General features: G+C 36.9%; 1 long non-coding RNA gene across 3 annotated transcripts in view; it reads left to right on the top strand.

The window, feature by feature from the left end:
• The first annotated feature begins 905 nt into the window (after positions 1-905).
• The window catches only part of LOC111924064 (uncharacterized), a 44,580-nt gene continuing 17,955 nt past the window's right edge, over positions 906-27,530 (top strand). Inside the window, exons 1-3 of one of the 3 annotated variants that reach the window (XR_015289617.1) lie at positions 916-1,106; positions 2,599-2,848; positions 4,959-6,703. This is a non-coding gene — a long non-coding RNA (uncharacterized LOC111924064). Of the gene's footprint in view, positions 1,107-2,598; positions 2,849-4,958; positions 6,704-27,530 lie in introns of those variants that run through there. The other 2 variants (XR_002861433.2, XR_002861434.2) reach the window with 2 other exon arrangements.

Consider the following 27,530-nt stretch of genomic DNA (forward strand, 5'->3'; position numbering starts at 1 on the left):
TTGTATCAGGTGGGATTATGGGCTTTTAATTAATGATTTGTCCTATCAGCCAATTATTTATTTTGTTTCAACTATCCATGATACTATCCAAGAGTGGTATTGTCCAGACTCTACATCCATGGCTTGCAGCTGACCGGGAGGTGAAAGGCGCCTGGGAACAAAAGAGCATCCCTCAGTCACCCAGCGGGCAGAGGTGAAAAAGCATCGCCAGAAGTGCTCATTCCCCACCTGGTCCGCTAAATGTGCATAAAGGACTCGTGCAGAGGTGGCGAGAGGAAAGCTAATATCTTTACAGACAGTTCTGTGGGTGAAGGGATGGGTGTTAACATCTTTGAAACGGGTCTCAGTGTCTCTAATAACTGCAGGCAGTAGGTTTGTTGCAGAGCCCAGTCAGCTTGGCTCCTGAAACAGACAAGTGGGTGTGCACAAGCCTGAACTTCTGAACTTTGGGGTGAAATAGAAGGTTCAAGGGGGATATGTGGTAGGTGGCTTGGCAAGACTGTACCTTCCAAGCACCTCAGCCGATGGGAAAGGAAGAAGCTGGGGACTTAGGATAAACGGAGGCTGCGCCCACCAAAACCCCGAGAGAAGAAAACCCCACGGGCGTGTGCCTCAGTGGACTCTCCCTTTATTCGAATAAAGCTGCAGGACTCCTCTGTCTCCTTTTTTGGACACAAATCTCTAGCGTTTGTACATTTTCATGCCAGTAGCACCTCCCGGGGAGGCACAGCTTTGCTAATGGAGCCTGGCAGGCTCCCGCCCAGCTGTCCCTGGCACCTCGCCGCTGCCCCGAGCAGTGCTGCAGCCCCCTGTCCGTCCTGCCATCCCCTCTCGGCCTTCCCTCGGGAGCGGATTCCCGGCCGGGCCCGCTGGCAGCGCCCAGCGCCAAGTGCCCGTTGCCAGGCAACGCCCGCCGGGACCCCCGGAAGGCGGGCCCGGCCCCCGGCGGCTCAGCCCTGCGGGGGCGTCGCAGGGCGCCTCGGGTAAAGCTGGGGCTTCTCCTAATTTAATTTTGGTTTTATTTTTACTTTTGCAGCGTGCGTATAATGTGTGAGTTACAGAGCTATTATTATCTAAAGTCAGAGCCAATCATAAGCAAGCAGCTGGTACGTAGTTACTATCACAGTGGTGTGTGAACAGAAGTGGGGTTGGGGTTTTTTGAGGTATGGCATGGTTTTCTTAATTTAGCAAGATTTTAAAAAATGCTTCAGCTAAATTGCTTTCTTGCATTTTTAGGTTGTTTTTTTTTAAAAAAAAATCTTTCACTGATTGTTTTTATTTTTATATCAGGTTAATTTAAGAGTAAAAGCAGTGCTTGAATAAAAGGTCAGTGGTTTAGCTTTGACACTGACCACAGGAAACACTACCTCCTTTACAGACTTTCTTTTTAAAGAAAAATTTGTTGTATTTAAACCAAGGTTTTTTTGGGGTTTTTTTGTGGTTTTTAGGGGATTTTTTGTGGGGTTTTTTGTGTTTTTTTAATTTTATTTTATTTTATTTTTTTGGATGTCATAAACTAATGTTCTATCAAATATACTTTTTATAAGGTACAACCCCAAATGCTCAGATTAGCATATGTAGACACTGGTCACCATGCCTAATTAAGCTGAAAGACTATTGAAGGTCCAGGTGTTTCGATCACTGAAAAACCATAACACAAACCAACCCAATCCCACAATGCACTACACCCAAGAATGAACCCAAATAAACATTATCATGCCCCCCAGCATGATGGAAGAAGCATAAGAAGTCCAAGGGTAGGCATATATTGTCGTGTATTATAACCATGAATATATGGCTTTACTGAACTATAAAGCAATAAACATCTTATGTATACTGAGTTTATAAGCAAAGACCTAGTTCCTTATAATCAGACATTAGGCTAATAAAGCAGACATATAAAGCTCTGCTTTGCAAGGTGGCTTAGGTGACCATTTCTTTTTCTTACGGATGTTATCGTGGAAAGAGTGGGGAAAAAAACCTCACAAATTATTTTATTTAAGAGTTTGCAAATTCAACAGATAACCATGGGAACTTAATAAGAAACTCCATTATTTATACACATGTGAATTTTTTTTTCTTTAAAGCTTATTCAGGATAGAAAAGAAAGCTAATGAAAATAATGGCATTTATTTTGCTTCTGTTTCTAACTGAAGTACTTACTCATAAGTAAGGATTTGCTGAAATGGCAGTAAAATATCCAAAGTAAATCAGAATAAAGGTTTGAGATTTGTATTGAATCAGAACTGATATTCACATTTTATAATGTCAGAATCTTATCAGAAGTTCTTGTAGTGGTTACTGATGACACCCAGAAACTCAGGTATTGGGAACCCATTTTATTAAGATATGTACAAGCATGGAATAAAAGAGAGTCCCTGCCCCAAGCTATTTGTAGAATAAATACACAAAACACAATGTGTAGAAAATGGAAGTATGATAAAATAAAAATTAAAAAAATTAAAAATTCTCAAAGGCTACACAGCACAAGTATTATGAAAGTAGAAAACAGTCCCTCAATTCTGATCCACTGTATGCCTAGACCACTTTTGGCACAGATTTCAGTAGATTGTCATCCTATATAATGTTCTCTTTCAGAGCCTGACTGCAGTTGACTGAGAACAGAAACACAGAAGCTAGATTTACCTGGTCCATGTCTACAGAGTGTGCAAAGCCTTATGCAAAACAAAAGTTGTCTATTGCAGCCCAAGCAAGAGAAAGTCAGATAATAAGCAGAAGGATTATGCCACATCTGGATGTATTGCCTTCCATGACAAAGGAGGTGTTTTCCTGTGGGTTTAACCACTCATATTGCTACATCATGTGTAAAAAATGTAGCATTTCAGAGGTAAAGAATTGATATACAGGGACACCTGTATTTTCTAGGTGACCCAACAAAATGTATTACTGCGATCTAGGTTTTAACCTCATTTATACTTAATACATACTTAAAACTAAGTATACCTAATCCCTGTAGGCCAGGTTTCTAAACAGTTTATTTTCTTTTCCTTCCCCTTAACTGACTGTGGGTAGGAGGTGTTCTGATACTCCGTGATTTTCCTGTTTTCTTTGAAACTTTAAGCTGTTTTAAGCTTGTCTTGAAAACATTTTTCTTTTTCCATTTATTTTTTTTTTCCCCTCATGCTTTTTCTCCTTTAGTACTTTTTAAGCATCAGAGCTGACTTTTAACTAGCTTTTCAACTTGCATAGCACTGCAGCTCATTGTATTTCACTTTGTCAGGCTGGGTCAAATCTAGCTCACTGTCGACACATGATTTATTCCAATTACCTTTGCTTTTTATTTCCACATGTTGCCTACTTTTACAAGGACTTCTTAATACAATGCTGCTAAAATGTTTTGGGGACATCTGTGAATAGTATTGCCTTTGTGGCTGCAAGACACAGACAGAAAAAATATGTACTCAAGTGAATACTTCTTAGTAAATACAGGCAGTAAAGTCAGATAAGTCTCAACTTCTCATCCTGAAATGACCACCTGCTGTATTGATTTTTTCATCAGCCGAGTCAGTAAATGTTTTAGTTGTATATATTCTTTCTTACTGGACATGTTATGTTTTGGAGATGTCTTTTTTCACTGTCTTTGATTTTCTATACTACCCACCACCAGAGTGAAACAAATTGATCAATGACACTGCTGCTACAAGTATTGCTGATCATTTGTTTTAAGCTCTAAGAGTCTGTTTTCCACAGGCACTCTTGATCTTTCTTTAACTTTTGCAATCCACTTTATCTGGACAGCTTCTTTACTTTGCATTCTACTATGTCATTTATGTCCTGTTTCGATGATTATTCCTTCCATTAGATCTTCTGTGGATCTTCTTCCCAGTCACTTGCTCTCATGATATTGACGGAATTTTTTTCTTTTATCTTTGTTAGAACTTTCTGTGCCAGCAAGTCACTATTATATTTCCTCAAGTCTCACTATCTAGCCTGCCCAGTATCCTGTTTCTCTCTGTCTATGACACATTCTCAGGAAATAATGCTAGTCTATTCTTTTCTTTTGAATCTTTCTTGCAAAATCATCATCTTTGACACCTTTGTATCATCTTACACAACTAACTAGTCACCCTGTCATTCACTTCACAATCTTGTGGTTGTTTTTTGCTTTCTGCTTTTCTTTCCATAAACCTTGCTAGATCTCATTATTTCATTCTTAGTAATGTTTTGAAATCCCATTTCTTACATCACTTTCACACTATAAAATCCCAGAACACTCACTGGTCTTTCTCATATGCTGTGACCATTTTCTCAGTTCTGACTCTATACCACTCCTTCAGGCTAAATGTGCAGCAGAAGTGAAACTGCTTCGAACCAGTTGCTCTGTCACTAAAGCCTTTAATCTGGTTCTTGTGGCTTTTCATTCACTCCTACCTTTAGCATTAAATTTATACTTACTGAACTCTATATACTTTATTTTTCTAATTTTCACAATTAAAAATGTATAAGTACAAGAGAAATCTGTACATTCCAGTAGAACGTTCAAATGTGAAGCCTTTAGTGCCTTTAGGACTGCGCAAGATAAATGCCAGAGAATTCCTGAGGATTCTGTTACTTGTGTCAGGATGGCCCTGAGACCATAGTCACATTCATAGAACAATATTTGAGTACTGAAATCTGCACTAATTTCAAATTAAGTTTTAACAGAATACTTTTTCCTGCTGTTTTTAAAAAACATCTTTTTCTGATATTTATTATTGACTCCATATTCTTAGATTAAAGGTCTCAATTAGATTTAACTATTCTATGTTGAAAATTATAGTCCTGAGATAATTTTAGCTAATTTTAGTGTTCTGTGGAATATTATCCTGGAGCATGCGACTGTCTATCTTTTGTGTTGCTGCCTTGTTATAGGAGTTTACAGCCTCCTTCATTTCCTATAGATTGGAGGAACACAGATTTGGTATATGTATACACATATTTTGAATTACTCTTTGCAGGTAACCTTATTGTACTGGATATGAAGCAGGAAAAAAGAGACATTGGTCAGGTGAAAGAATATATATAAAATGGATTCAGCAGCTAATACTGATGACAGCAATATATACACAAAGAAAAACATCAGTCAAGAGAACAGAGACAAATCTAAAAGAAACACCTTTGAGGGGTGTTTCTTTTCAAAGAAACAATGAAGGGGGAAATTTCTTAGAACAATAACCCCACATATTCTACTGGGATGTGGAAAATGTTCTTACTCAAGGATACATTTGGTATTCTAACTGCAGCAGAATTTGTGATAAAGAATTGACAGTGAGAAAGACAGACAATTGTTACATATACATATGCTGAGGTGTTGAGTTTTCTGAGAGTAGGTTTGGGTTTTTTTGTTTGTTTCTCTGGATTTTGATGTTTTTGTTTGTTTAGTTGTTCGGGTTTTTTTTCCTTAGATTCTATAGAGTAGCTGCTGGTGATTCCAAAAAACAATCAGATTCAAAACGAAGCACGTGCAATATAAGAATCTTTGAAAATAACATATCACAGAGGAATTTTATTTAAAAAATAAAATTAAGGCATTAAAATTAATTAAATGTAACTGAATTATGACCAGTGAAATTCATTAAATGGTATGACAGAAGTCTCAAATATGAACAGTATCATTATGAAACAGGTGCTTGATTTTTTCAAAAGTTACACTTTTTTTTTCCCCCAATAAAGTGTCCAGATTATGGCTTGGCTTCCTTTTTTTTTTTTAATAATAGTGAAGCCATTAAAACTGGGATAAACAATAACTCTACTGTAACATTTCTCATTTTGAAGGATTCTGAAATAAATTGCAAACATAATCCAATATAATGTGAAGTGAAGACCTCAATCATCATGAAGACAGACACAGTTTAAAACAGAAAAAAAAGATATAGCATACATACAAAAATTCAGAGGCAGTTAAAACTGATAACAAAGATAACAAAACTGCTATGTCCAAAACACTCAATTTGACAGTGCTGTTCTTGCAAGATGGTCAATGTGTTTTAGTCATGAGCAGTGTAACTGATTGGCCCAAGGGGACTAGAAAGATGGTTTGTTTCTGGTTGTCAGCATATTTTTATTGTGACAAGGTTTTTTTAACAGCTATAATCAACTCAAGCAGCAACAGTTTCTCTGCTTCACAGCTCCAATAGCATGGTAGTGCTGTCTTCTCTCCCATCATGTTGCCATGGCTGTCAATGATTCAGTAAAACTCCAGAATCAGAACTGTCACAGAAACAGAAATATAAAATCATATTGTCAAACTGCCAAAGATTTCACTGCAATCATATTTTCTTGTTAAAGCCAGTCTGGTTTTAAATGTCCTAATCAATGGAACACTTTCTACTTCTCATAAGGAAGCTACAGAAAAACGTTAGAGACATTCCCCATATACACTTTTTTTTAGTACAGTCCTCTTTTACTGCCTCAGAGGGAGCTGTACTAATATCTGAATCTCCAACTGGTCTTATAATCAGCTAATTTTGTGGAGTTGCTCTAGGTTCACCTACAGCTATGCACCACATAGTTGCTCACTCCCTCTCCTCCATACCCCAGCAGGCTGGAGGAGAGAATAGGAAGACCAAAACAAGAAAACTTGTAGGCTGAGATACAGATCCTTTACTAAGCAAAGGAAAGAAAAAAAACCCCAAAAAACCAGAAACCAACCAACCAACCAAAAATAAAACAACAGAAAAACACCACAAAAATGAAAACAAAAGCAAAGCACTTTTTGAGCTTTGAGTGAAGTGGTTTTTGAGCAACCTGTGCTACCTTCCTTCACCCTTCCATCAAAGAAAAAACCCAAAAGCCTCCACTGCTTTTTATTGCTAAGCATAATGTTATATAGCATAGGATATCCCTTGGTGATCTCAAATCAGCTTCCCTGGTTGTATTCCCTCCCAGCTTCCCACACACTCCCAAAATACTTGCTGGGGAGAATGTTGGAAAGGAGAAACGACTTCATACTAGGGAAGAACTGTTCAGCAATAGCTAAAACATATTATCAATGATGGTTTAGTCACAAATGCAAAGAGTGACACCATACTGGCTGCTGGGAAATAAATTGACTCCATCCGTGCCAGACAGTTACCCAAATACACAGGCCTTCATCTTACCTTGAGCTAGAGAATAATGGTATTAGTTTTGTAGCATGGAGATCACAGCATAATCACCAAGTGCAGTCTTATTCAGTAAGATTTCAGGTGCACTGGTTAGACACTTTAGGAATTGTTGGAAAAACATGTAAATTGCTGGATATATGTTTATTCTAGATGTTTATTGCTCTGTGGGACTCCTAGGAAATACTGGGACCATCACAGTGGAGGGGACAGTGTAATCTCTATACAACTGTTGGCAAAAAATCTATTCAGCCCTGTCTCACTGGAGAGATCTCTAACAGCTTTCAGACTGCTTTAAACCACAAGAGTAACACAAAGTATATTTAGTGCAGCTAGTACTACTAATACTAATACTACTACTATTAATAATAATAATAATAATAATGAAATTTCTAAAGAATTTCAAATTTTCTGCATTTTGGAAAGAAAAACTTTTGGTTCCAAGAAGATATTTTACCTGTATTTGCAGATGCCTGTAGTCATAGTATGAGAACACTAAAAAGCCTTAGCCATGACACCATAAGCAAATATAATGGTACTACAATCAATAGTTCAATGTCTAGGGCACAACCATTTCAATTTTATAAGCCTATACACGACAAGTATCTTTAAATCAGTTCAGCAGTTGACAGGAAGCAGTATTCCAGTTTAGTACCAATTCAGTGTTTATACAAGTTGCATTTACAAGATATCCTAGTCATTGAATTTTGTACAAACTGAAGTTTATGTACTGCAGCAAACATCTTGGACAACTCCAGGGTTTAAGTCTTAAGAATGTATAGCTATGTTCTAAAAATAGATAAGACCCTTGTGTCTGGCTGAGGTTGAGATATCTTGGATATCTGTGGCTTAATTTGGTTATTGTTAAAGCATCAGGAGTCAAAAGTAGTATCAAGATGAGACTCAATGTTTAGCATCAAACATGTTAGGTCAGTGGTGATATTCATCACCACAAGTGCTTAACTTCTGTGCTCCGAAGCAAAATAGAGTCTCAACCAAGTACCTAATCTTCCTGTATTGGAATGGAAAATGCTAAAAAAATAATCACATAATTAAGTCCCTAAGTTAGACTTGTCAACTGCAAGAGACAGGCTTCTTTGAAACATGGCAAAGAAAAGAAGATAACTTTAGCACTTCCAATCATTGATTCACTCTATATGAAAGAGTTAGTTCTCTGGATTGTGTGTCTGATTTACACTAATGTGAATTCCCCAGGTAGGTGATGTAAACACTCTCACATAATCAGTCCAGACCAGGATTTACAACTGGACTAGACTACAATAACTAATGGGATGTCTATAAAAGGTTATAGCTTAAATACTGCTGATTTTAAGATATGATACACAGAATTTTGAGTGCATCTCAAAGGAGGAGGAGTCTCTGTTCACACCCCCAGGTGAAGGTAAGAGTCAAATGTATCTTTTTGAAAACTGAGCAGCAGCCTGGGTATTAAAACACTCAATCACAGCACAAGAGAGTTCAGTTTAGAGCAATTGTCAACATGAGAGAAAGTTACATGTCTGTCAGAGAAGTGCCCTAATCAACTGTCTGTTGGCTGTATGGGGTACTTTTCTTGCTGAACCAAAGTATTTTGCAAAAAAAGTATTAAAAAATTTATAGTCACGTGTTTCTCCTGCTTAAAATAACTAGTAAAAAAGAAAAAATATCTACATGTATGAGCTATATCTCTAACATCAGCATTATACTGGATCTGGTGTCACATAAATACCATGAATAGTATCTTAAAGACTGTGTGGGTTCTCTTACTCATTTCTTTCTGTGGACAGCATTTCACGTGAGTGTTTTAGAAATGATTCCACATTCCAGCTTTGTCATTCCTTTGCCCATGGTTGTAACAGCAGAACCAAATCCAACTCTCAGGCTTTGTGGTATGCAGCTTAACTCATTTCACCATTGCCCTTTTCTAGGGTGCCAATGAATAGTTTTGCCTACTCATGCCAGTCAAAGCTGAGACACAGTCCATTCAGCTGGCAGTGACAACCCTCAGACAATAGAGTCTGCACCTGCTCTGATTCTTAACTTAAAAGATGTCTCTGTCTCAGTACAGTTTTTTTTTTCAGTACTGCCTTAGAGAGCTGTGGTTTCAATGAAGTCATTGTTTCTGTCATTAACTGCTTGAATAATTCATTACTTAACAGAAAACATCCCTCTTTGCTCTCTGTTTATTCCACTGTTTGTACTTTTCAAAATAAATAAGTCAATGAGTAATACAGTGACTATTTTGAAAAAGAATTTACTTATCCAAGAAAAAAATAATGCTTAGCACAAGTAGGGAAGTGAAAATAAAAAAAGAAAAAAATTAATCTTTTTCTTATTTTACACACAACCTGAAGTATGTGTCTCAAAGAAACTGATTACAAATAAATGCAATGACCAATCAATTGAGGTTATTTGATGCATAATTATAATCACAATTGATATGTGATTAATTTATTAATAATGTGTTCTGATTTCCTTATAAACGTAAGTACAGAAATCTAAGCTTGGGAAGCTGAAGATACAGATTAGTGTCAGGACTAGAATTGTCACAAAGATAAGCCATGTTCCAACTTGCACCAGTGAACAGGCGAGAGGTAATATAGGACATAAGTCAGTGCAGCATATGCTTCATGTGCTTCCTGTGAGTTATGAATCATGCACTATGAGAACCATCCTGTATCACCAAATTTGCATGGGGTATTTCCTAAGCCCATCCTTAAGTATGCCAAGGTTTCCACATACTAATCTGAGGTGACCATTACTGCTTCATGTACTTTGATTCTTTTTTTGGTTTTAATCATTTTAGGTAAGATTTAAATGATAGGAAGTTAAATAGCTCAGTAATACATCTGAAATTATGAATAATAGGATAAATGGCAAGACCAACCTGCTAATAAGTCATAAGATAGGATATCTTACTTTATATGGTGTTAAAATGTACTGACAACCCTGAATTCTTTTAAATATGGAGCGGTTCTATAACATAATGTGTTAGTGTACCTTCCTAAAATATTTTAGAAACTTGTTAGCAATGGTTTGTGTAGCTTAAAATGATACAAAAGCTTCTTTTACATGCATCCACAGAACAGGAAAAATGTGAAGAAGTGACAAAAGTTAAAATATTATTTCTGTGAATAAACTCAATGAAGAATACACAGCACATAATGTATTATGACAGGAGTACCCACTCCCCTGGACGCCACCAGTTTTCTGCACCCTTTCTTTTGTGCTGCACAGCACCACAGCATGGCTGTGACAGGTGCAACCATGACTCTGCCACACCTCATCCCCAGTTGTGGGAATGAGAAGGGCAGAAACCCTTGGACAACAGAAAGGGCCCCCAGTCAATGAAAGGCAGAGAAATTTCTGGACTATGATCATGTATGACCATGAGCCCCAACCCATCAGGTTCTAAATGGGGCCCCTGACAGAAACCATGTGTAGTGTTTCTTGAAGCTATCTGTCAGTGATGTGAAGCCACCCCTAGGAAATGGGATGGCATCCAAGGAGACTTCCCAGCACTGATTGCCTCCCCTCAATCCCAGGTGAGTGACTATTTTTCTGCTGGATATTTTTGAACAATTCCAGGACCCTTTGGGTGAAGCAAATTGATTTTCTGGCTAATGCTGAGTGAGAGGCTCCCCGTGACTGTGCGTGAGCGGGTGTGCATTTTGAGTCATAATTTCCATCCATTTAATAATCACATCCCTGACAGGTAACACTCCCCTATTAAGTGTTATTGGAGTGTCGTTGTAGTTATCCCCATCATTTGGTAGTTTCCGCCATTGAATTTGGTTCAGAATTAAATTTGCTTGAAGTTGTTTTCATGTGCCTCCATGACACATGTGCAACACAACAAAAATCAGTTGAACCAGTATGGCCAAACTTGAGCATGGTGGTATGTAAGGAGATGCAAAGCACATAAGGACTATCTGTACACCTGCAAGAGGCTGATCTGCTGTTCTGAGGCTAAAAGGACTCATGATAAAATACAGGAATCAAAGAATAAGATTGTGATTCTTGCTGAAGTCATTAGAATTTTTAAAATTTATTTTTCAGGGACCCGGATTTAATTAAATGAGTTTGCAAATACATGTGTGTATAAATAAATGCAAATATATTCGCACAAGAGAACATGTAAGTATCTCTGTGCAAGGTAATAAAGAGGATATTGTTAATACTAATATATTAGCAGTCCTTGGGCAACAAAAACTAAGTAACTATGGGAATGAGTTGAGAGAATTGGGGTTCAACACATTTTTTGAAAATTAATTTTAATGGTGTTCTCATATTACTAATGCAAGTAAAAGTGCCAAAAAGAGTTTTAAATAGACTTCCGCATAAATTATGCTTGTTTGATATTCATAAAAATCTTTTTCTCTTCATATATAAGCAGAAGTATCTCTTTTATAGATCCCTGGAGCATACAACTACTGAAAGTGGGGGCAAAGTGAGCCAAAAATTGGTGAGAAATACTTTTGAAAAGAGGCTTGGTTTAAGACACTAGAAACTTCCCTATTATTAATTACACATAACATAGATCTTTTCATTTTACAGTTTGCAAATGTTTTACATTTTACATTTTTCAGTTTACACCAAACTATGCAACCTTTCCGGTGTTTTTAAGTCACATTTTCAAAGGGACCAAAGTTTTTCAGGCTCAAGGGGATGGATTATCCAATTTGCTATATGCATTTGGCACTATCCAACATATTGTAGTAGACTGTAATTTCATTTAGAGTTTGGCAAATCTGCATTATTCATACATTACAGAGGAAATAATAGGTGCATTAAGATTTTGAAAGAAACTCTTAGACCACTATTGACAAGAGAAAACAAGGAGAAAAATTACTCCAATATCTGTAGATGGGCAGGTAAGTGTGTGTGCATTTGCATAGGCACATATGTATAAGTAAGCTCTTCTTCTAATTATTCTAATAATATATCTAATTATTCTTACCTTATGAAGTTACACATTTCTAACTATTTTAAAAATAATAGCTTTTTCCATAAATTTTAACAATTTTTTTTTCCCCTGGTTAGAGTGTACTGCGAAATAGAAAATTGTTTCCCAAAAAAGAACTTCTACTGCCATGTCTCAAGTTTTAAATACCTCAGTTCACAAGCCATTTCATTTTGCAAATCTATTCATGCTTTGTATAGTGGCCTCTCACAGCTGGGCCCCTGAGATCTATTGCAATTGAAATGAAGGATTAGTCAGAATAATAAAATGCTAACACAGTGATGCTAGCAATGCTGCAAGATCTGTAGTTAAACTTATAATTATGGTAACTGTTATTCAGAAAATCTGCAAATCCTGAGATCATCCTTACTGACAATCCCTTTCTACTAGTGCTCTTAAAAAACTGCCATAGGAAGACACACTGTCACTGCTGCTGGAGGATTCTGCCTCTCATTTTTAACATGCTATTCCTGCTTTTCTCAGATCGCTTGCCAAACCATGGAAAATGCCAAACCATTAAAAATAGAATCCTGTGCATGGAAGAGAAGAGACATGAAGTACTAGAAAAGGAAAATAAAGAACTAGGATAGGACTAGAATGCTTTAGCTGCCTACTGGACCTTAAGAGGCGCAGCTCCTTTCTTCTTTTATTACAACTTTCTTGAGAAAGCTGATGAGAGTTTCCTACACCTTCCATGAGCATCTATCTTGATCTTCTTTAGGACTACTCTACTTCCTTAGGTCTACTCTAATAGGATTACTTTCATGCAGGAACTATTTGATACAGGCTGTGGACCATGCCTGAACACTTTGATGTTGCTGCTTAAACCGGCTCCCAGGCTCTGCAGTGCAGCAACAGCTGACATGTAGCAGCACTGCTACTAGGACACATCAGCTGTGTTATTTTTAAGGTTTCATACAAGGAATGGATTGTATAAGGTCAAGGAAACAGAACCCAGTATCATTTTGAATTGTCAGAAACTTGTCCCTGGTGTAGGGTTTTGCAACATACCCAGGCTTTGCTTAACCTGGCTAGGTTTTGCTGCGGCAAAACCTACTTTCTCAGGACCATGCAAGTATTGGGTAGCCTATTTATCCTCAGCTCCGATAAAACCAACCTGGGTTATTGCTGCATGACAAACAATATTTCTGTACCAATAGTTACTGTGGCCAGGGAAACGTTTAATAATAGCTTGTGGGTGAATATGGCCAAACTTCAGCTGGGAATTAATGAGGTAAAAAACAAACACAAAAAGAAGGAAGCAGATTATTAAGACTGCCTAAAAGGAATCCCGTGGATCCAAGACTGAGAAGGATGATGATGTCAGGTGGGGACTTCTGGAGCCAGCTGAGAGGGAGCCAGGACAGGCTTTGGCAGAAACCACCTCAGAGATCCCATCCCATCCTATAGCACCAGCCAAGCCCCTTTGTTGCCTTTTCTGAACATGTGAGTACCAGTAAGCAGCATTAAAATTACCTTTGTTTGATTAGTGGCACCAGTGTCCTAAGGATATAATAGAAAGGTGGATGCATGCAGTTCAGATGGGCCTCCATGAGCTCAGCAAAAGCAGCAATAGTGTGCCAACAAGGGGCCCAGCTTTTCTTTCCCCAAGTGCTGAATTTCCCTTTTGACACCTGACACTCTTTTTTGGCATTTTTTTGACACAGAGGGAGGGGAGGCCCATGTAAATGGAAGAACACCACTATAAGGCTGGGACCAAAATGTTGTGCATCAGAAAGAAAAAGTGTCAGGATTACTTTCAAAAGCTGCTGACTCTCCTTCTGCATAGATTATTATGCTAAAATTCTTGCTGCTTATTTTCTACTTAATTTCTGCATGAATAAGGGATACTCTGTACCCATTCCCAGGAGTATTTTAGAGAAAGTCAGATTGAAAATATTTAATGCAGTGGATTTCTAGGAGAGCCTCATCAGAAAAAGCAATACTAATTTTATATTAAAAATTAATTAACTTCTATTTGACTTAAGATTCAGGATAAATACAGTCTCAGATTTTTCTCTTGAGGCACAAGAGAAGTGAAATTGTTACTGAACAAATTTGGTATGATGGATCATTCCAATCTATTGCCTTTCCTTTATGGTAGTCCAAAGTTTGAGTTGTTATTAAATGATCATATTTTTCAAAGATTATCTCTTTTTTTTTTTCTTTACAACTGAGCATTATTTTTATGAGGCCCAAGATGAAAATAGCACCTGAAGAAAAATGAGACGATTATTATAATTGCAGAAAACCTTAGAGGTCTTTTTCCTTTTGTTCATTAGATAGTGACAAAAGGCAAGAGTAACTGGGAGAGGAACCATTTTTGGTTAGAATGTAGTGACCTTCAGTTGTCTAGACATGAAAGTCTGATGCTATTTCGGCTAAGCTAGCTTATCCCCCTACACTTGCAGTGCCTGTTCTTGAGAGCTGCTGTAGGTCCAGAAGCAGATAGGTCCAATAGTAGATAGATGTGTCAGCTGCCCTCCAGTATTTGAAAGATGGAGAGACATAAGTCAAGAGTAATTAGCTCCAAATTTTTTGTCCATTCAGTGAAGTAAAATTGGTGTTACTGAATTCCACTTGAAATGGGTGGTGCAACATTTGAAGTCCTTAAGGAAAGTGGTTATATCCAAACAGATATAACAGAGAGCAAAATAATTATAACAGTATAAAAAGTTAATGTGGGCGCCTACACCTCATCTTACTCAGCCAATAATGTTTGCCAGGATCAGATTTATGTAGTCTTTAAAAAGCCGAACACGCAATTTACATCTCCCTCTTACAAACTGAAAACCATACAACAACTTGTAGTATTAAATCACAATCAACTGCATAAACTGATTTTACTATTCCATATAGACCTGAGTATTGTATATATTTTAATATTTGATTTGATAATATTTGATAATATTTAATATTGACTTTTGAAGAAGTACTTAATTCTCTGCCAGTTGATGCTATCCCATTGTTTTAAGTGTCTGAAGTGCTGCATTCCCAATGTACATCAAGTCATTATTTTTGAAATTTGTATTGTTAAACACCTTGAGGTAGTAAGATGCAATTTCCTCCTGTAAAAATCTGCTTGCCATATATAAAAGCAAAACTAGACAAATATGGTGGTCCGAGCTCATGAAACGTCTTTACTCATAACAACATTTAATTTTCAATTTTCATTAATGTATGTACTCTGTTTCAATTTTCACAAATGTTCATATGTATTCAGATCACTTTTCCCTATTGAAGTTCTGAATAAATCCAAAAATTAAAATTTCTAGTTACATCTAAGTGTTAATGTTCAGTAGGTGCTGATATCAAATTCAGATTCATTTTCAAAAAAAAAAATTATTCTTGATTCTATATTCTTGTCAGCTTTTACATATCCCAAGCTCCAATCCCAAGAATGTACTAGAATGTACTGAATTTCTTGAAATTCATCTTCAACAGCATCTTTCATGGGGAAATCCATAACTTTTCATGCTGGCACCATGACATGGGACCAAATTTAAGGCCCTCACAAGGCTCTCCCCATCCTGCTCACAGCCCAACCCCCTATTTCAGCCCTATGGGGCTGAACTGACCTGCAGACCCACAACCTGACTTTTTCAACTCAATATCACCAAACTTACACTTGAAACTTCCTTCCCTCTTTCCCTCCCTCCACTGGGCCTGCAGAACCACAAGACCTGTTCTGTACTCTGCAACATCATCAGACTCCCATCTGGACTTGAGTATGAAAAGAGTTTGGGGACAAAAAACTATAATTCTTGAGTTTTCTTGTGGTAGTCCTTAGTCAAACACACAATTGCCTCACCACTGCAAGAACTTCAACAGCTGTTGCAAGGGTAAAAATAACAAGTGTAGTACAATTTGATTGGCACGTGTTCCAACCAAAACAGGTAGGAAGGCTCATACACATGGAACAGAGTCTGCAAATACATTTTACTGGATACCCTTTGGTATCCTTTGGCCAGAATGACCTCAAAGAGACAGATCGTTCAGCATGGCTTCCTTAAACTTCCTCCTTTACACATCTTGCCACATCACCGTTAATATATTCCCTGATGTATCCCAGCTTTCACTCTCAAAAATATTCACCTTATTCCTGATCAGTAACCTCAACACTGCTCCCATCAGTGACAGCTCTCTATCCAGCTCAATCCCCTCAGTTTCTTCAAATTTTCTTCTCTACAATATTGATGATTCTCTTAGGAAACCTAAGCCTTTCTCTCCAAAATTCTTACCATGTACATTCTGGTGTACCACGTATGTTCCTCAAAAACTGCACTCTCTCAGGTTTCTCCTCCATAGCATGTGCTGACAAAATACTTTAAACTTTTTCTAAAATATTCTCACTCTTTCACATTATGTCGTATTTCTTCGCTTCAAAAAATCTCATTCTGTTACAAGTACCCCAGATTTCCAAAATGTTATCTGTTCTCTAATTTTTGTCACATTTTTCCTGAAAAAGAAATTTTATTCCAAGTTTCCTCAGCTTTTTCCTCAGTAAGCTCATTTCCCCTTTGATTTCCCTCATCTTTCCCCTGAAATGGGACCTATGAAATCTCTACTATATCTCAGTTTTCCCCTTCAAAATGCTCATTTTGTCACCTATAAGTTACTTCATCTTTTCTCCTCAAAGCATCACTACTTTGCCACTAAATCACTTCATGGAATTTTTTTTTGGTGAAAAGCTGAAAATCTGTGCTTACTTCTGAGAAGAGGGGACATGGAAACCCCTCTCAGTGACGAAAGTGTCACAGAAAGCCATTCTCCACCCTCCAGATAACATAATTTCTCAGTGTTGTAGGGTGTCTCCTCCCACTCATCCTCCTAGGCCCCTGCCTAGCACCTGTAGCTGCCAGTTCTGCTCTGCAGTGCTGACCCTGAGCACCTAAACACAACAAGGACCCCCCTGGAGCCCTTCAGCTCCCCCAGACCACACAGCAGCATAAGTGAAAAATCCATTCCTGTATCCTGTGAAGCTACTTACAGGTATCCCAGACGCCTTCCCAGGGTAGTCAAGTGGAAGCCCATGTTGCAAGCACCTGAGGTGCAAGTACCAGGTGCCACCAAGCTTGATTTCTCAAGCAAATCTGTTGACCATCAATGCCACCCTTGGAGCTGAAGTCTGAACATACTATTTTGGACCCTGTGAATGCAAAAGGTATGATCCCTGTGGTTTATATAGTGAGGAAGCCATTGCTCTTTTTCAATTGCTTCTTTAGATATCCATTTTAGGAAGAACCCCTTTTCTCTGCCATTCCTGTGCAAACATAGGGGGGAAAGTGTAGAAAAGGAAATGAAACTGTCCAGATATGAGTTATGATTGTTACCATTCTTTTCATAGACTTATAGAATGGTTTGGGTTGGAAGTGACATCATATATTCCAACCCCCTTGCCATGGACAGGGGTACCCTCCACTAGACCAGGTTGTTCTAACTTCTAATTTTGAATGCTTTTCCTTCCTAAACTTTTCTGCTTACATTGCTGAAGCTAGCAGACATTCTGTGACTATGAAAATTCATAAAATGTAGAAAAAGAAGATTTATGCACCCTTTCTCCTTCTCAGTTTCTCACATCCACGTCCTTCCTGTCCCTGAATTTGAATTTGTACATTTTATTTCTTTGAAATTCCTGGATAGAAAGACCTGGAAAATCTGATTGCCACAATGTTGCCCTGGAGTGAGAAAACTGAACCCTCTGAAATATCCAAAGTCCTGAAATAAAGTTAAAATCATGAGATCATAAGATAAATACAATAAATTTTTATTTAAGTTTCTCTGATGGCCTGGAAGCCTGTTTAACACAAGCCTCATTTTCAACTCTTTTGTTGCAAGGGTCACATCAGTCAAGACAGATTCTCAGCTGTACAAGCAGCTGGGTATGTGCAATGAGCCAGTTGTAACACGACAGATGTCATTTTACTCTTTCTACAGGACAGGTTTTATTAGTGTTTTGAATCTCAGTCTTGAAGAGACTCAAATTTCAGACAAAATGAGTAATAGGGATACTCTGGCAGCAATGTTTAGCAGCAGGGCCACCGTGTCTGCTAAGGGAAGTAGCAGAGAAACCTTTTTCCTCAAAAAACATGTCACTGAAGTGTTACATGCCTGTGCCACCTGGGGCAAACACATCTGGTATTATGCAACAGGGCATTTGCTTTTTTCCTTAATTCTGGCATTTGCTTTCCCTTGGAGATGCTTAATGCTACGTCTGGAGCTAAGACAGGATGTGAGGCCTCCAAGACCTGCTCTGTGAGCTCAGGAGAGACTGGTCCTGTCACTACTGTTTTCTGTTCTCTCTCTGGAAGGTCTCTCACTAGGGACTGGAGTGATGGCAAAGTTACTGAACCCTGGAATCCTCACACGTGCTTCCAGACAGACACTAGACTTTGGTGTGGGATAGCAACACACCCATTTCCTACTCCTGTATCTGTTTCCTCATGCCCTATCCCTCTGTCTTAAATAACTGTCTATTGGACAGAGGGAATGCAGTTATTCAGTTATCAGTCTCCAAAGAATTACCTGTTTGCTGGCCACCATCTCCCACTTTGCGAAGAACAAGTTCCTCTTGGGTACAGAAACATCTACACATCTACAGTATCAGTATAATTCTCTAATCAGCCTAATTCTTGACTTTATCTAAATCTTATTTTTTTACAAGTTTCATGGGTTTGGATTTTTTGTTTGTTTGTTTTGGGTTTTTTGTTTGCTTTTGTTTTTTGTTGGTTTTGTTTGGTTGGTTGATTTTGGTTTGGGGGGTTTTTTTGGGCTTTTTTAACATCTTTGTAATTGATTTGTGAGCACAGGCTCTCCTTTTTTGCTTTCTACTCCCCTGTGAAATGGTGATCCTCTGAAGTAAACATAAGGCTTAGTTTGTTTTAAAATGCAGCATTGACTCTTTCCAAGTGGGCATACAAACCTAACTAATTATATTTTATTCTTAGCTCTCAATATCCTACTAATGTTATTTAACACTACTTACATAAAAAATCCAATATTTTAAAAGCGATTTAATCTCCTCATAATCAAACTTCCACATCACTGCCTACTTCCAACACTAAGAAAACAAAATTGCTAGTAGACATGCATGTATTAAAAAGATCTACACTGTGCTATATAGAAAGAAAACAGGAGGTCAGATCTGCTTTTCTCTTTAATGACAGGATTTCAGATTTTTCTGGGGCCTTGAACCAGCTTCTGCCTATGCCACTGAGAATCTAAATCCTCACTTCAGTTCTTACATTCTCTTTTGCAGTATAGCAAAGCCATAAAATAGTAAAAATTACAACATTTGGATTTCCATTGACAATAAGAGATGTGTCAAAACTAATCAGATTTCTCTTGAACACAGGACAGACTCAGCTTTTGGAGGGAATGATACTCTAAACATTCACAAAAGCAGAGATTTTTAAAATACATTTCTACCTAAGCTTGGGAGGTGCTTGAGTTTTCAAAGGTGTATGATGCTCTGAAAGAGAGTGCGCTAATCATATGTGTTCATTTGAAACCACTGTGTTGGACAGTCCCATTTTCCTTCAAATAAACTTTTTTTTTTGCAGTATCTAGTCCAAAAATAGTATAGAGGGGACAGAAAAAGAGAGGGAAAGGGGAAGGGAGGCAAAGTGAGGGGATAATGGAGGGGAGGGGAGAGGGAAGAGGGGAGAGGAGAGAGGAGGGATATGGAGGAGAGAGTGGAGTCGGCCAGAAGAATAATAAAGTATCAAAAGACAGAAGCAATTTTACAGCATTTTATTATTTGTAGGTGGCTGAAACCTCAAGACTTGCAAGACTGACAGGTCTTTCTGATAGACTAAAATCTCTAGCAGAGCTGAGAAAGCTTTGGAAGAGCTGCTTGTGAGCAAGTTTGCAATTTATGCATCTTTTCTCTAAGCTAATGGGCTCTTCTAGTGTAAAAATAAATTTTAATAATAGTTATGAAAAACATCTTGCTCATTAAAAATGTGAAAGTGCAAACTGGAATTTATGTTCTTTCTGTATTGATGCTGTTATGACATAGTGATTTTCTTATTTGCAGTTTTCAGTCACAAAAATGAAATCAGATTGGAAGCCTTATACATGAGTTTGGAATTTAGATACTTTTTTAACCTAGAAGGTTATATCTTTACATAAACCTACCATATAAGCATTGATTTAATTTGCAGCAGTGTCATTGATTTAATAGATTTGAAATCAAAGACTCGCTGTTTTCTATGAATTCCAACTTTTATCACACTGTAATACAATTGCTTTTTCAGTTTATCAGATTTTTCTAATTAGTATTTTGCAGTTTCTAGTCTTGTTCTATGGTCTAAGGCTAATTTTAGTGTACTTTTATCCCTTGTTTTGGGATACATTGGTGACACAATTTAATGTCTTTTCATATTGTGTTTAAATATTGTGTTTTCATATTGTGAATAAAACAAAGTAGCTACTATTGTAAATTCCAAATTAATTTCTTTATTTAAGCAGTGACAAAGAAAAAAATAAATTTCAGAAGAAGATAGGATCAGTATCTTTGAAGCTGTGGAATTTTTTATCTCATGCCATATGCATTAGCTCTTGCATATTTTTTTTCTGCAACTTTAAGATAGTTTCAGTTACCATTTATAAGTGCTTTACCTTTTCAGTGCCTCTAATTGTTTAGACTTTCTTAGCTAAAGCAGTCCATTTAAATTTCTTTTTTGAGATAATTTTAATTAAATATCTTAACTGTCCATGACTTTGTAATTGTAACTTTGTCATTGTAAAAAAAGCTGAATGCCCAACTTCAAATAAAACTCAAAACATAAATGCCTTTTTCAGATGGATATCTGGATAACTTTAATACACAGTTTTGATATGACAGGATGAGAAAGTACTTATGACAGTGCAGTTTCCTCAATACAGAATTTGTAAAGAATCTAGTTAAAACATTCAGCTGTGAATTTTCTTTAATTAGTTGCCTTTTCTGCTAAGAAGTAGGAATTTTTATCTAGTCTCAATTTCTGAGATAAGGAATTTAAATGCATTTTGTAGGTATACATTGTTGTGATTTATCTGTTGTGATTGACTGAATGATTACTGGTTAATTACATATCATTAATAAATCAATACATTACTTTGATTCTCATTTGGTTTATGGTTTCATGAACAGATCAGCATTTTCTTTCTGGCACTCCAGGATCCACAAGTGCTGCCTGTTCTATTTAGCACTCTTTAATAGACCCACTGTGCCTGAATTTGTCTTGTATTTTATAAATCTCATAGTACTATCTGCTTCTACTACTTCCTGTTTGACTAATTGCTAATCCAAAGTTCATCACTGGCTTAAGAAAAACTTTCTATCTGTTAAAAAAAAAAAAAAAGTTCTGAGTAGTTTGGTTGAGATTTGGTCATAGTTCTGTTCTCTCTTTTCCCATTGCACCCATGACTTAATCAGCCTCCATATCCCCTCAGCCTTCTCATTCACAGATTGAAAAGTATGAACCTTTTCAGTGCTCCCTGTAGGGCAGCTGCTTTAATCCTTTCAATGTTTTAATTGCCCTTCTGTACTTTCTCCAGCCCTACTCATGGTGTTTCATTAAATGCATGCTGAAAATACAGGTGAAAATAAATGAAAAGATTCAGTTGAAAGGTACACTGCATGCTGCAATTTATGCAGTAAATGGACATGGAAGATATCTTTGATTTGTCTGTGGAAGCCCTTTCTCTCTTGCTTAAGTTAAAAAACGCTTAGTGAATATATAGGATTTGAGGGGAAAAAAGACCATGACAGCTAGCTATGAACAGCAACTGAAAAGCATGATAAAAGTCCCTAGTGTGATTTTCAGTTAGTTAGTGTTCATAGTTGATTGGATAGCTCACCTTAATCTTTTACGTTTTTCATCAATATGGTGTTTCTTTTAGAAGCTATAAATAGGAAAGTATTTTTATTCCAAAAGTTTGAGTTAAGCAAAATTTCAGGAAAACTAGCTAGCAACAAGTATCTTTGGGGATCATGATTTTAAATTCTGGATTATAGCATGTGTCCTGTACTCCAACTTATTTTTCAACCGTCTTGAAGCTGTGAGTTTAGTTGGCTAATTAAAAAACTTCAAGCAAAGAGTATAGGTATGGAATGGTGTAGCAACTAAAATCAATCTCTCATATGAGACAAAGGCAGAAGGAAAATATTCCAGCTTCAAAAACCATGATAAAAAGTATAAAAAAAAGCTTCTTTAATTAAGAATTCTGTATTGAAGGAAGCATTTTTGCTTAATGCAAAATTTATCTAGTCTGAGAAGAGTAATCCAAATCACTGGATGGTGTTTATTATCATCTTTGTAGTTTCCTGTAGTGTGGTAGTACTGGATGAGCAGCAGTATCAAAATCAGGGATGAAAACAGATGCATTTCCTTTATCAGTGAACAACAAAGAGAACAAACAAGAATAATCAGCCCTGCTTTGGACTGGACTCCAACTGAGAGAGTTTTGAGATGTTTACTGCTAAGAGTTGCATTCGGAGATTGCCTCTGTAGTAGACACTGCAATTACTTGATTACTGTGCAGTAATTTCAAACACAGTTCTCCAGTCAGGGCTTCTTTTATTTGGATTGCCTATGGCACACGTAACATGAATAAATCTCTATAATAGGATTCCTAGGTGTTTTGTGCACTCTTAATACACAGACAATATCAATAGTCATAGGCAGTGGTTTGTCTGTAGCCTTCAATTCCATATCTATTTGTGGTTTGAAAAAGCTGGTTTTTCTTGTCTATTCTTTGCCTTGTTTATTTATTTATTTAATGAAATTATTAAAGTTATCTCAGCTGTTTAGGAAAACTTAAGAGGGCTACATTCTAAAATTATATGCTAAAAGTTGCTGTGGTATTGAACTGAGCAGATGAAAGATGATTTCTGTAGCAATTTATTGTAAGACCTTGCCATCTCCATTTTGTCAGGTTGTCAGAAGCAGTTAAATAACATTACAATCCCAAACTCAATTACAAAAGGAAAGATGTAAAAAAGCTATTATCCTTCTTTGGTCAGTGCTGCTGGCTTTCTTCCATGTCTGGACTAGCCAGTAGGGAGCATGATGTTCCTTATAAATTCCTGTTAGGCTGAACAAAGACACCAGTCCTGTGTTGGGGAGTTCTTATTCTTCATTGTACAATTGCCTTCACTCCAGCAGCTAGCACCCTATTTAGCCTCAAATGTTCTGACTAACAAGCCCTTAATTATAACAACAGACTTCAACAAGCCCCAAATCCTCAGAACAAACCTCAATACAATGTGCAGGGTAGAATGTTATAGCTGCACTTTGCCCAGACAAAGCAAGAGAGGAGGGCAATAAAGGTGGAAAAGGGAGAAACGGAACAAAGATCTTTACCAGTCTTTATACCTTGCATTAGTCCTGCCTCATGGATGCTCCAGAAGTGGGGAAGTGAGACAAAGAGAGGAAAAAGAGCAGATGCGACTAATCCACTTCCTTTTCTAGTTAAGCTGACAAAGTACATTTTTCAAACCATTTCATTCATGCATGTACAGCCAGCCCTTTAGAACCCTTTAGGAAGTGAGTCAGGTAACGGCAGGGGAGATGACTGAGTATGAGTCTCAAGGTGGGAAATGAAGTTGGCTCAGAACAGCGCTGCCCCACCTCTGCAGGATCATATCTTCCAATCACAGCTTTCCTGTCCCAATACTCAGAAAGTCTGAGACAAAACAAGATTATCCTTGATTCTCCACAAATATTTTTTCAGTCTTACCATAGAAATATCTCAGATTGTCTCCTATTCATCACCTTAATGTGTCTTTTCTGTGGCAGAAGTTGCTTCTCTTTTGCATTTGATTGAGGATGTGTGACTAACCCTTCAACAAGTTTGTCATTTAGAAAATCTTCGAATATATAATTCTGCTGTATCTGAGACAGGAGTTGGTTCTTTTGGGCTTCAGAATGAAAATCAGACTGTAATATTGTTTAAGCTTGAGTTAAAGACCATGTTAGAAAAAAAAAAAAAAAATCAATCAAATACTTTCGAGCCCACAGTGGTCAAATTACTGATTTTTTTTTTTCTTTTTTCATATGTAGTGGATTTGCTTAAGTAAATCCAGGATTAATTAAATATTGGAATATATTTTACTGTTTGGGACACACTGTTGGTCTAAATTTTATAAGGATTTGAGTTCAATTAAGTAAAGAATGCCTGACATCTGATAATGCCTTTAGAATTCCTAAGCTTATTTAGGTTTTACTGTTGGCAGCCTAATTTATAATGACTGCCAAAAGAAAATCTTAGGATCTTTTGAAATTGACTAGCTGGTTTGAGAAAGTTCAGGATATTTTACCCTTACAAAAGCTAACAAGGTTAAGAAGAAATAAAAAGAACAATATTGAATTATCTGGATTACTTTCATTAAATTGACTGATTTTATGCTAATGACTTAAAAGCCATCTTTTCTTACATAATTTACTCCAGTCCAGCTAATTTAAACTTTAGTTAATATGACTGCAAAGTATGCAGTTATATTAGAAGGGCTGTACTTGAAAATACTTATTCAATTATTTTTCCTTCTCCCTAAAGAGAACTGTCATTTTACTGAGGTACATATTCTATCATGTTAATTATTTGCTAATGTGAGAGACTGAGAAAAGTGGTCACTGGCTCAAAACAACCAAAGTGTTTGTATGAGATAGGACAGGAAAAGTTCTGCAAAAGTGGGATGGGGCCCCACACCCTGCCCCCTTTGGAGCTATCTAGTCCAGCTCTCAGTCACTGGCACACCAGAAGCAATGTCCCACACTCTGCCCCTGGAGCCCCAGAGTCTATCAGACTATCTACCAGTCTAGCCCCAGAGTGGCTATCAGAACTGCAAGCCCCACCTTGGGGTGTGGCCAGAGGCGGCCAGAACAGATAAAAAACCTTGCACAAGGACACATATGGTCGTATCGATATTGTCTGTGGATTTTATGGCAGCTGAGACCATGCTGGTTCCAAGGGTGGCAGCTATATCTTAATTTTCTCCCCTTTTTTTCTTTTTTTCCTCTTCTTTTCTTCTCCTGATTTCCTCTTCTTGATATCTGGGTATTAACATTTCATGGGTTAGTTTTCTAAGTCAATGCTTTGTAAAATGCTTTATTTTGATGGAATGTTTGATTTAAATTTTGCCGGGAACCTGACCTTCTAAAGCTTGCTGGTAGAAATTTCTTGTTTAATTTCCTGAGTATGTTGTTGTGTTTCTCTTGTCCTCCTATCTCAGGGTATTAAAAAAAAGCCTAAGCCCCTTTAAATAAACTCGCCAAGCGCCATTCCTGGGCTTTACAGTTGCTTTTACATTTGTTTGGGTGTTCTCTGCAGAGAAATAGATCGACATCTTCAAAGATTTCTCTTTGCTGGTACATTTTTGTCATAAATATTCATATACACTTCCTGATTTATTAAATGTCAATGGTTAGTATTAATTTCATCAAGCTTACTTTTTATGAAGATGCATCCTATGAAAATGTGTGTACTTTAGCTAAAATTATTTTGCACTTTTACAATGATTACAGTGATTTCTCTTGCAATGACATCAAAACTGCTCTACAAATATGAATTAAAGTTTACAAAACCTTTGTAGAACAGCTAAGGTTGTTAGCTAACAAAAATATTGTTATGCATATTTTCAAAGTGAATACTCTGAAGGACAGACTGAAAGTGATTTGTCTAAGTTCAAACAGGGTATCAATACAAATGACAAATTCTCACCCAGCTTAATTAGTAGATCATAGTCCTTGAGATCTTTATAACAGTATTAAATACAACTCCTTTCCAAAAAGTGACTCTATAGAAACAAGTGCTGTATTTATGAATCATTGCTTCTGTGAATATTCTTAAAAAAATTTTGCTGTATTAAGAGTTAATTTGAGGGCATTGCAAATGGCATGTGCTAAGCTGCTCTAAAATGACCTTTCTTCACAATTAATGCAGTTAGCAATCCTTTTTGTAAAGAGGACCATCTAAATGGGACCATGTAATTCAGGTCCAGGCACTTACTGCTGGGCAGAGCTTTCAAGCTGTTTTGCTAGGTCAACTGAAATATACTATATCAAATTCAAGAGATGATAAAATATGATACCCAAAATCTGTAAAAAAAAAAAAAAAAAAAGCATATCCTCTTAAAGCTAAAGATTAACTGCTCTTGTTATTAAAGCAAATAGCCAATGTACCCTTCACAGGAGTTCATCTGTCAAACTCCTTAAAATCTAATTCTTCCTCTAATCTTTACAAATTCAATACAATAGGCAGAAATGAATCTGTGCTAAGTGTTGGGTCCTTCTGAAGAGATGGGGTAGTTTAATCTCTGTGAGACTTTCAAAGACCCTTCAGAAAGAAAGATGTTTACCACTTGCTAAATTTTTGTTGCTAATGGAAAGATAGGCATTTTACTGTTAGCCCACCTATTTATTCATGCTGTGATATGTAGATATTTTATGAATGTGTGTTGGTTTTTACTGTCAATTCAATTTGTCTTCCTTTGTGGAACTATGGAATGCAAGGCCTAAAACTGTCCTCACGTGGGATAGAGGAATTTGCCAGAAGAACATTCTTCCATGAACCTAGAGTCTGGCTAAATTGTAAGGGAGTCTTGGAAGTCTCATTTTCAGAAAAATCCTTTTCATTATGAAAAATACATGCACAAAATGGCAAGTCTTGGAAACTATTAGCATTTAAAAACCTCTTTTAAAAGTAAAAATCTCTATGCCAGACAGAATTTTTATCACAAAATATAATAAGGCTACAGACCCCATGAAATGGAGTACTGTTCCTCTGAATAATTATCAATATTATGTCAGTATGTGAAGCTGTAAACTCAAATCTGGAAAGTGATAATTAGTTCCTTATTATTTTATAATTTCTTATCAGTGATTATCCATGCTTCCCTTTAATATTTTTTCTTGTTTTGATTGGCAATAGAAATAGGATAGCAAATAAATATTACTTTGTTTGCATAAATACACTGAATGAATACAGTTCTTGAGTATATTTAGTCATGCTAAGAAACATTTCAATTTTTCTTATAAAGCATAATGGTTTTGCTTGTTGTTATTCACATTTCATATTATTTCCTGGCTCTCATCTGGCTATGATTAAGCATTGCAAATGCAGCAGCATCTCCTGTACTCAGTAAAAGATCAATTAAATCTTTTTATAATGTACTTATTAACAATTTTAAATCAGTGAAAACATTGTTCTGTGTATATATGGAAAAATCCTAAAAAAAAAAAAAAAAAAAAGAAAAGAAAAAAAAGTATCCGTCCTGCTATGAAATAGGATGCTTCCTTCTACACCTGTCGTGACTTAGGAGTGGTCCCCCCAAATCAATACCCCCATCAAGACTCTCCAAGCCAAACACTGCTGTCTCACACCTCAGATCTCTCCTTCCCCTCCTCCCTGCAGTGGGCTAGAGAGGAGAATTGGAAGAACAAAAGGCAAAGATTATGGCTTGACATGAGAACAATTTA

The sequence above is a fragment of the Cyanistes caeruleus genome, chromosome 1, assembly GCF_971803275.1.
Source record: "Cyanistes caeruleus chromosome 1, bCyaCae1.hap1.1, whole genome shotgun sequence".
Classification (NCBI taxonomy): domain Eukaryota; kingdom Metazoa; phylum Chordata; class Aves; order Passeriformes; family Paridae; genus Cyanistes; species Cyanistes caeruleus.